We start from the raw sequence: 10,752 nt of genomic DNA, 5'->3' as shown, positions 1-10,752 counted from the left end.
CCTCCAGGAGGACTCTGACAGCGGTTGCAGGCCTTTAGGAGGCCCGCTGCCGCCGCCGGAGTCCTCAAACGGCCCTGACGGCGGCTGCGGGGCTGTGGCCCTCCAGGAGGACTCCGGCGGCGGCATCGGGCCTTTAGGAGGCCTGCTGCCGCTGCTGGAGTCCTCAAACAGGGCTCCGGTGGCGGCAGGGGGTCTCTGACAGGCCCGTTGCCATTGCTGGCACCCTTCAAGAGGGCTCCGGCAGTGGCAGCAGGCCTCTGGGAGGCCCGTTGCCGTCGCTGGGGTCCTCCAGGAGGGCTCCAGCGGCGGCCAAAGGACCCGCGGAGGGGGGTTCCTCCAGCACTGGTGGCCCCCACCAGCTTCTCTGCCGTCCTTTGACGGGGCCTGGGGCCCCGGCAGGAGCCGGCAAAGAGAGGGAGGCCTCCAGCGCTGGCGGTCCCCACCGGCTTTTTTGCCGGCCGCTGACAGGGCCTGGGGCCCCGTCAGGGGCCGGCAAAAATGGGGAGGCCTGGCTCCCGGAGGGTGGAAGCTCCACCTCTGGCACGTGGCCCCGCCCTGGAGGGTGGAAGCTCCACCCCTGGCACGCAGCCCCGCCCCCGGAGGGTGGAAGCTCCACCCCCCAGCTTCGGCCCCCCAGTCGCCTGAGGGACAGCAACCCGGCCCCTGGCTCAAAAAGGTTGCCTACCCCTGGTTTAGTTTCTTGCTTTCTCTCAGTTGTGGTGGTACAAAGGCTCACTACTCTGCTCTGCATCCACCATCTGGCTAGAAACAAGGTGGCTAAATTAAATGCTCTTTATCCTGTCTCTCCAATTAAGTGAGAAAGAATAATGCTCTCATTTCCCCTTGGTTTGGGAACAGACCTTTAAAAATGTCTCTCTTCATTTTCACACAGGAAAATACTGTATATTATGAATATTTGAATGACAAGCTGTGAGCAACTGTGGTTACTACTTTATGCTTTGGGCTGAATTACATCACCAGAGGCCCTGCTCCAGGTCCTTGGTAATAGCTCACAAACCTCAGGACAGGGGACACTCCTGAATGCACAACCCTACTACAGTACAGTGATGGAGGGACAGCACAAAGTAGGCAACCAAAGTCTTTTTGATACTACCCATTTGTAGCAGTTTGGTGCCACATTAATTGCTGTGTTTCCATCCTACAGAATCCTGGCGTATGGAGTTCTTAAAATTGGCTGCTAGGTAGAGAGCCCTAGTGCAGTCATAGGTGCCCATCCAGAGAACATGAAACATAGCACCAGCTGTGAATAATCAGTCTTTTTCTTAATGGGGGTACACAACAAAGGCCACAGGATCCCCACTCCTGGCATAAGGCTTGGTCCAGTTAATTGCAGATATTTGACGTACTTAAGCCAGACTGGAGGTTTGGGAGTCCCTGTCCCTCCAAAAATAACTTTACCAAGAGCGTTCTAGGTCTCCCTTCCTGGTCACTTCCTCGCAGACTGGAGGATGGCAGTTATGGAGGGAGGAGCCACTTTCTTCAGGCTAACCCTGGTGGAGCTGGGCCTGCCTGGTCACTCCCTTGCAGGCCGGAGGATGGCAGTTATGGAGGGAGGAGCCACTTTCTTCAGGTTAGCCCTGGTGGAGCTGGGCCTGTCTGGTCACTCCCTCACAGGCCGGAGGATGGCAGTTATGGAGGGAGGGCACTCTATCTTCAGGCTAGTCCTGATGGAGCTGGGCCTGCCTGGTCACTCTCTCACAGGCCAGAGGATGGCATTTATGGAGGGAGGAGCCTCTTTCTTCAGGCTAGCCTGAATAAATAGTAAATACTGTTATATCCTTGTCAAGGTTGGGCTGAAGGCCATTATTGCCCCTGTTGGGGTGGAGGACCTATTAAAATGGTCCGCCCTTCAAGGTTGATGGAACCTACTAGGTTCCAAGAGGCCCTAGAGGGTTTGATGGCTGGTAATGCCGGCCATTCTGTTGAAGCTCTGGTCAATACTTGGAACAACGATCTTACCAGAGCTATAGACACTATCACTCTCAAGTGCCCATTCCAACTCGCTTCAAATTGCAATTCATGGTATACTCAAGATCTCAAAATAACAAAGCGGGTTGGACAACGACTAGAGTGCCGCTGGCACAAATATCGACTCAGACCTGATAAGACATGCCAAAGAGTTTTTCTTAAATCCTATGAAGTGGAAATAGATAGAATCATAGAATCATAGAATCATAGAATCGTAGAGTTGGAAGAGACCACTAGGGCCATCCAGTCCAACCCCCTGCCATGCAGGAAATCCAAATCAAAGCATCCCTGACAGATGGCCATCCAGCCTCTGTTTAAAGACCTCCAAGGAAGGAGACTCTATCACCTTCCGAGGAAGTGCATTCCACGATCGAACAGCCCTTACTGTCAGGAAGTTCCTCCTAATGTTCAGATGGAATCTCTTTTCCTGTAGCTTGCATCCATTGCTCCGGGTCCTGTTTTCTGGAGCAGCAGAAAACAAGTTTGCTCCCTCTTCAACATGACATCCTTTCAAATATTTAAACAGGGCTATCATATCGCCTCTTAACCTTCTTTTCTCCAGGCTAAACATCCCCAGCTCCCTAAGTCGTTCCTCATAGGGCATGGTTTCCAGACCCTTCACCATTTTTGTCGCCCTCCTTTGGACACGCTCCAGTTTCTCAATGTCCTTTCTGAATTGTGGTGCCCAGAACTGGACACAATATTCTAGGTGGGGCCTGACCAGAGCAGAATACAGTGGCACTATTACTTCTCTTGATCTAGACACTATACTTCTATTGATGCAGCCTAAAATAGCATTGGCCTTTTTAGCTGCCGCATCACACTGTTTACCAAGAGGGTCCCTCTACTCTGCATCTATTATGTCTGCGAAGTCTTGTCCAGCAGAGCTATTCAGGGTGGTAAGGGACTTGACTCAAATCCCTCCCCCACCCTGAACTCTTTATTAGAACCTACAAAAGCCTGCTGTGATGCTTTTAATAACTACTTTGCAGACAAAATCTCTCAGATAAGAGCTGATTTGGATGCCAGCCTTACCACCAAGGTGAAGGAGAGGTATCCAGCGCCTCCGCCTATACTGTTATTCTGGATCGATTTGAGTCAGTTAGTACAGAGGATGTTGACAAGCTCCTTGGGAGTATAAAAAAGACGACTTCCTCTCTCGATCCTTGCCCGTCTTGGCTGGCCGTCCAAAGGGCAGTTTCCATCAAGATGCTGCTAAAAACCATAGTTAATGCATCTTTCAAAGAAGGCTGTCTTCCATCTTGCCTCAAAGAGGTGGTGGTTAAACCCCTTCTAAAAAAAGCCTTCCCTTGACCCCCTGGACAGAAACAATTACAGGCCAGTTTTGCTCTTACCATTCTTAGGCAAGGTAATCGAGACGGCAGTTGCCATTCAATTCCAAGCAGTCTTGGAAGAAACGGGTTTTCTAGATCCATTTCAAACCGGATTTAGGACCGGTTACAGAATGGAGACCACCATGGTCACCTCAGTCGATAATCTCCATCTGGGCATCGGCAGGGGAAGTGTGACCTGCTGGTACTCTTGGACCTCTCAGTGGCTTTCGATAGCATTGACCACGGTATCCTTCTGGAACACCTGGGAGAGTTGTGAATTGGGGGGCACTGCTTTGCAGTGGTTCCGGTCCTACATCTCAGGCAGGTTCCAGATCGTGTTGCTTGGGGACAGTTGTTTGGCCAAGAGGGAGCTCAAGTTGGGCGTCCCTCAAGGCGCAATTCTGTCCCCAGTGCTATTCAAGATTTACATGAAGCTGCTGGGTGAGATAAGCCTGAAACATGGGGCAAAGTGTTATCAATACGCTGATGACACCCAAATATATTTTTCTATGTCTCAGACTGATGCAATGACTAAGGATTGTGTCTCTCCTCTGAATGCCTATCTTAATGCAGTAATAGACTGGATGAGGGAAAACAAACTCAAATTGAATCCAGGTAAGACGGAGGTACTTGTAATAGGGACCCATAATCAGGGAATGGAGTTATGTCAGCCAGTTCTGGATGGGGTCACACTTCTCCTGAAAGACTGTCTGCAGTTTGGGAGTGCTCCTGGATTCATCACTTCATCTGATGGCTCAGGTGGATGCGACGGTCAGGATCACTTGTTAGCAGCTTCAGCTGATACACCAACTGTGCCCTTTCCTGGATCACGGAGATCTTGAAACAGTAGTACATGCGCTGGTCACCTCTCGGCTCGACTTCTCTAATGCACTCTACATGGGGCTACCCTTGTGCCAAGTTCGCAAACTTCAGTTGGTACAGCCAGGTTTTTATCGGCACTTCTAGAACTGCCCACATTACACCAGTTCTTAAATCTCTGACTGGCTGCCCATTCATTTCCAGGAAAGATAGAAGGTGTTTGTTTTTAACCTTTAAAGCCCTACATGGCTTGGGTCCTGACTACTTGCGGGAGCACCTCCTCCCGTACAATCTACCTGTACACATAGGTCCTCTGGGAAGAGCCTGCTACAACCCAAGAAGACCAGACTTTCAGCGGTGACCCAGAGGTCCTTGTCATCAGCTGCTCCCAGGCTCTAGAACAACCTCCGGATGAGATCTGTCATATTTCCACCTTGGAAGCCTATAAGAAGGTTATTAAGATGGATCTCTTTCAGCAGGCATTTCCAGACTAGATTAGATCTATTTTCTTGCCTCCGCCTCCGCCTCCCCCTGACCCTTACCCTTGCCATCATTACTGTTATGGAAATTGTTATTGATGTATCATTCCTGCCCTCCCCTTCAGAAAACCACCCATTTCTTGCCCGAAAAACCTTTTTTACTGTATTGTGATTGGAATGTTTTAAATTTTCTTCTTGTTTAATAGCTTTTTAGGGGTTGATTAATGTTTTTATATTTGGGAGGAGGGTTGGTGTTTTCTTTAAAAATTGTATGTTATTTTATCACTGTAATCCACTTTGATTCCTTTGAGAAATAATAATAATAATAATAATAATAATTATTATTATTATTATTATTATTATTATTATTACTACATCACTTAAAGGGGTTCCAAGGCCCTTTCAACATGTTCCCAGAACCAGGGGGTGGGGCAATCTTTCTGGGGATGTGAGTCTCTGTTGATCCTCCTCTGCAGGGTTGTTGTGAAGGAAATTGCAAGTATGTGAGGGGGCGCCCAATCCGGATCCTGTGGGCCTCTAAGCCTTGATCCCGGGTTTCCAGGGGATTTCCAGAGTTTTGAGGTCACTCCGTCTCCCTCTTCTTGGCTTTGGCCTAGATTTTGGCTCTTCTCTCCCCCTCCCAGCAGAGCCCCCTCTCCCAGGACTCCAGAGAACCCCCCCCCCCCAAAAAAAAAAGTTGTTTCCAATGCTATCGAACCCTATCCTGTGTGATGCTTTCTATTTGGCCCAAAACTCTTCTCCAAATGAAGAATCAGAAGGGAGGGTTTCTCCTCTGCCCCACTTTCCAGGAGGGAGGGGGCTCCTCAAAGCCCTTTTTCCTTTGGATTCCCCTCCCCTCCATGGCCATGTCTCCCTCCAAGGGTCCCCCCTGCCCTCTTTTCTCATAATAAGCCCCCAAGTACCTGGGCCCCAAGGAATCCCCTGAGGAGGGGGCAGGGAAGGAAAGAGGGAGAGGAGGCCTGGCAGGCCCACTGCCTTTCTTTGGGGGGAGAAGAGGGGCTTCCTTCCTTCTTGAAGGAGGGCTGTCCCTGTTCTCGCTTTGTAGCGCAGTCTGTGATGAGGTAACACGGCTACATTAGGCGCCACAATCACCTCCTTCGAATCTGTAATGAGCTGCTTGTGAGCTGGAGAAACACCTCTCCCCTTCCAGAATAAGTGAAGAGAACACTGTAGACAAAGGTCTCTCAGATGAGGCTTTTATTCTTGAAGTTCCAATATGTATAAAGCTATCTACAGACATCTACACAGTCCACCTTCCCTCAAACAGAGAAAGCACACAGAGTCAACTGACTCTAACAGACTCCTCGGCCAACTGCTAAGGCCAACTCTTAAGGCTAACTGTCCACAGAATGTTCAAACCCCCCCCCCCCAGGGCCTGGCTGGTGAATGGCTGGCCTGCTGCCATCATAATAGCCTCCAAAATGAACAATGTGTGTACAAAGCTTAGCTTTCAACATGGAGTGTGTTCTCATGGATGTTCCCATTCAACCTTGGACCTTTTCCATCCCCCGTGTCATATCCCACCGGCCAGACACCTTCCAATGTCCTCTCACCAGTGCCCAATGCCCTGGTGTATCTGTCTGTCATGCTATCTGCTAATCAGTGCTTTCCAGACCCAGAATAGCGTTCTGATTTCTGCCAGCAGCACTTTTTGATATTGACACCCCTCTGGAACCTTGTCCATCACTCCAGGTACTCAGCTTTTACCATACTTCCACACTCTGGCTCAGATCGTTCGCAGCCTCTATCTTCAGGCTCAGATCCTACCATTCTGTGTTCTCCCCACCTTAATCTCGAGGTAGGCTTTGAGGTTTCCCAGGTCTTTTAACACAAACTTCTTCGCCAGCTCCTTCTGCACAGCCTTAACTTCTTGCTCAGTCTGAGCAGCCACACACAGATCATTAACATAAATCACAAGTGTGACCCCGCGTTTCGTGTGCACACACACATCCACTACGCTGTGCTTGTATCCCAGCCTCACCAGCTCATCATGAATACAAAGGTTCCAGCAGCACACACTCTGCTTGAGCCCATAAAGGGCTTTCCTGAGCCTATACACCTTGCCTTCTTTGGCTTCATCAAAACCAGATGCCTTCCATGTATACCTGCTCATCGAGCTGTGTGTTCAGGTAAGCCGTCTCAAAATCAAAGTGCCTTACTACCTGGCCCTTCTGTGCAGCCAATGCAAACACTAATCTGAGGCTTTTTGGCTTTGCACTTGGAGAGAACGTCCTGTCATAGCTCTCAAATCGCTGCTGTGAGAAGCCTCTAGCCACCAACCTAGCCTTATACTTGTGGGTTCTATCTGGCATCTCCTTTCTCTTAAACACCCACTTGTAACCTACAACCCTCCAGTCTCCTGGCCTTTCTACCACTTCAAATACTTCCCTATTCACCAGGGATGAGAACTCACTCTCCATGGCCTCTAACCATCTCTCCTGCTCTTCCCTGGGATAGGTGAGAAGCTCCTGATAGCTCTCCGGCTCATCAGCCACCACATTGCACACTCTGGCATTCTGCACCACAAAATGGTCAGGTGGCCTTCTGGCTCTCTGAGTCTTCCTGGGAATTATGACTTTGTATACCCCCTATCATCCTCACTGTCACCTCTGCATCTGCGGATGACACTCTCTCACACTTTCTAGTAGTGATGGGTGAGGTTTGTGTACTTGTATGTTCCCTGGAGGTGCTAGGCTGGCCAACTGGCATAACCTCTGGTGTTCCTACCCCTCCAGTTCCAGTACTGTCCAATTGTCACAAACACCTCCTGGTTTGTGTGGATCTTCTCCCACCCAGAGTGTTTTTCAAAATTTGCACTTCTGGACAACAGGATGAGGCCATTCCTCAGGTAAAACCTGTAACTGTTCCCCTGATACCCCACAAACATCAATCTCCGCCACTTGGGGTCAGCTTTCTTTCTGAAAATCTGGGGAACATAAACATTGGCATACTGTCCAAACACCCTTAGGTAGCTGAAATTGGGTGGCCTCCCATATAACATGAAGTAGGGCGTTTGTTTCACAGCAGAATTCCATACCTGGTTAGTAATGTGGCAGGCAGCCAGGATTGCCTCCCCCCAAAGTCCCTCTGGGGCCCCTGCATCAAGGAGCATGCAATTCTTTACCTGTTTCAACACCCCAACCTTTATTTCCCCCAAACCAGTGGGTGCATTCATGGTGTTATGGCGGATGCCCTTCTGTTTCTTCCTATTGTTCAAACTTTGTGACAAAAACTCACCACCCCGATCTGTCACCTGAGTACCAACCTTGTACTCAAATTCCCTTTCTACCATCACCACCCAGTTTTTGAATGTGGCAGCAGCCTGATTCTTCTCCCTGAGTGTGTAAGCATAGGAGTATCTGGTGTGCCTATCAACAATGACCATCAGATATCTATTATTGCCCACAGATTTGGTGAACAGACCAGACAGATCAGCATGCACCATTTGGAAAGGCCTCTGGGTGGCACTTTGCTTTTCTTGGCAACAGGAAAACCCTTTAGCTTTATCTTGCTGCACACAGAACAATCCAGATGGTTCCTGCGATCATTCAATTTCAGCCCAGGACAAACACTTCCCAGTTTTCCCAAACAAGAGAAACTAGTGTGTCCCAGAACCCTATGAAAATAGTGTGCACAATTTGAGTGGAAAGGCACATTACTTACTGTAGCACACTCTGCATGGTCATCTAAGAAATACAATTTGTTGTGCTTGCGTGCTTTTGCATAAAACTGTCCCTCTTTAGTGATGACACAGTCATCCCCCTCAAAATGTAGGCCATATCCATCTGTAGTCAGTGAGGACATGCTGACCAGACAATTTTGTAACTGGGGAGCACACAACACATTCTCAAACTCCTTGGTAAAGCCAAGAAAATACACAGTCTCCATGTCCCTTATTTGGCTTGAACCCCCATCAGCCACACCCACAGAGTCTACACATGAGGGCTTTCTGTCCTTCAACAAGGACCTCTGGTTCACCAAATGGTGGGTTGCACCACTGTCAATCATCCATTGATAACTGACTGCCTGGTGGGCTTGACAGTCACTGTCCTTTACTGCCGAAACAACTCCCTTCCTGTTTCCAGGAGTCCAGTTCTGTTTCTTCCTTCTGGCAGCAGGTGGCTTCTTGCAGTTCCTCCTGAAGTGGCCTGTCTCTCCACAGTTGTAGCAATGCTTGGCTTGGCAGACAGCTATACTCTCAGTCAGTTGAACTGCTTCTGATGGTGTGTTTCCTGACCTTGGCTCGGCATGTTGCTGTCTCTGAATGCCTTTCTCAAAACGCCATCTTTGGCATTCCTCCAAGACACTTGTCAACACCAAGTCCATTGTGAGCTGGGTCTCTGGCACTCCTTGAAGGCTGTACAATAAAGTAAAATAACTCTAGGAACAGATGTCGCATGCACCTTACAAGCATACAGTCTCTTGCTCCAGAGCATTTTCGGCAGTGCAGAGTCAGATTGATGCACTTCTCTCAGTGCATTCCAAATCTCCTTGGCAACTGACTGGGCTCCAGAATGAGACACAACGCAGCTCTGGCTCTTCTATCCAGCTCAGCATTCTTTACAGTTAAACCTTCTTCAATGACATCCCTGAGTCCTTCTTTTATTAGGACTACCTCAGCACAGACAGCCCACTGGGTCTAATTAGAGTCATTCAACTTTGGGAACTTCACAAAACCTATGCTGGCAAATAAAAACAAACGCTCAGCCTTGATAGCCTTCCACAATGCTCACTATCTGTTGAAGATAAGGAGACAGCCAGCAGTGGCCTGGCCTTCCCTCCCTCCTTCCCTTCCTTCCTTCCTTCCTTCCTTCCTTCCTTCCTTCCTTCCTTCCTTCCTTCCTTCCCTCCATTCTTCCTTCAAGGAGACTGCAGTGGAGCTCAAGGTGCAGAGCTGGATTCAGGAGAGAAAGGCAGGAAGGCTCTGCTGGTCTTATGGATGGGAATGGAGCTGAGGACTGAGGAGAGAAGAAAGGGTCAGTTTGGAACAAATGCAGAACTTCTTTACATCAAAAAGTCCAGTGTGTTGAAAGAGCAAAGAACTTTATTGAGAACACACAGTCAGAAATTCAGTGTCTAAGCCAGAACTGCCCACTCCAATCCAAACAAGACATTAAAAACCCAAAACCTAAAACACCACCCTCTTCCAAACCTAGCCCCCCCCCCCCCAATTCCCACAGTCTATGCCCCACAGGTACCAAGCCCCCCTTTGCCATTCCTCAAATTAGGCCCTTTCTGCCTCCAAATTTCTTTAGCCAACATCCCACAAATTCCAAAAGCTATCATCCCCATAACTATTTTAACCAGCTGTAAGAAATCCCAGCCCCCCATCTACCTAACCTATACCATGACCCACAATCCGCAGCCATATTTAAAACCCAAAGTCATTATCTATACAATTAGCAATTAAAACCCAATCTTAACAAAATACAACCTTAACATAAACAGACATATGGACAGACAAACATTACAAACAAAATCACAACAGCCTTTTCTTAGCACTGCTGGATTGAAAATATATTTTTTGCATTCCTTACTGACAAAAAGAGTGTTAGTTCATTTCTGGGATTTGTGTGGCTTCTCTCCTGTGTGGACTCTCTGATGTATCACTAAGTGAGGCTTCTGATGAAAGCATTTCCCACAATGCTGGCATTTGTATGGCTTGTCTCCTGTGTGGACTCTCTGATGTCTCACTAGGTGTGCCTTTGAAGAAAAACATTTCCCACAATGCTGGCATTTGTATGGCTTCTCTCCTGTGTGGGTTCTCTGATGTCTCACTAGGTCTGATTTCATAGAAAAACCTTTCCCACAATGCTGGCATTTGAATGGCTTCTCTCCTGTGTGGACTCTCTGATGCATGACAAGAACTGACTTGCAGGCAAAACATTTCCCACAATGCTGGCATATGTATGGCTTCTCTCCTGTGTGGAATCTCTGATGTGTCACTAAGTGAGGCTTCTGAAGAAAGCATTTCCCACAATGCTGGCATTTGTATGGCTTCTCTCCTGTATGGACTCTCTGATGTCTCACTAGGTTTGACTTCCAAGAAAAACATTTCCCACAATGCTGGCATTTGTATGGCTTCTCTCTTGTGTGGACTCTCTGATGTA

At 48.6% G+C, this 10,752-nt stretch overlaps 1 pseudogene; it reads right to left on the bottom strand.

The window, feature by feature from the left end:
• Window positions 1-10,752, bottom strand: part of LOC121925490 — a 34,497-nt pseudogene that overhangs the window by 23,434 nt on the left and 311 nt on the right.

Source organism: Sceloporus undulatus, chromosome 1 (genome assembly GCF_019175285.1).
Source record: "Sceloporus undulatus isolate JIND9_A2432 ecotype Alabama chromosome 1, SceUnd_v1.1, whole genome shotgun sequence".
Classification (NCBI taxonomy): domain Eukaryota; kingdom Metazoa; phylum Chordata; class Lepidosauria; order Squamata; family Phrynosomatidae; genus Sceloporus; species Sceloporus undulatus.
The sequence above is the reverse complement of the archived record's forward strand: the minus strand, read 5'-3'. Positions and strand labels throughout refer to the sequence as shown.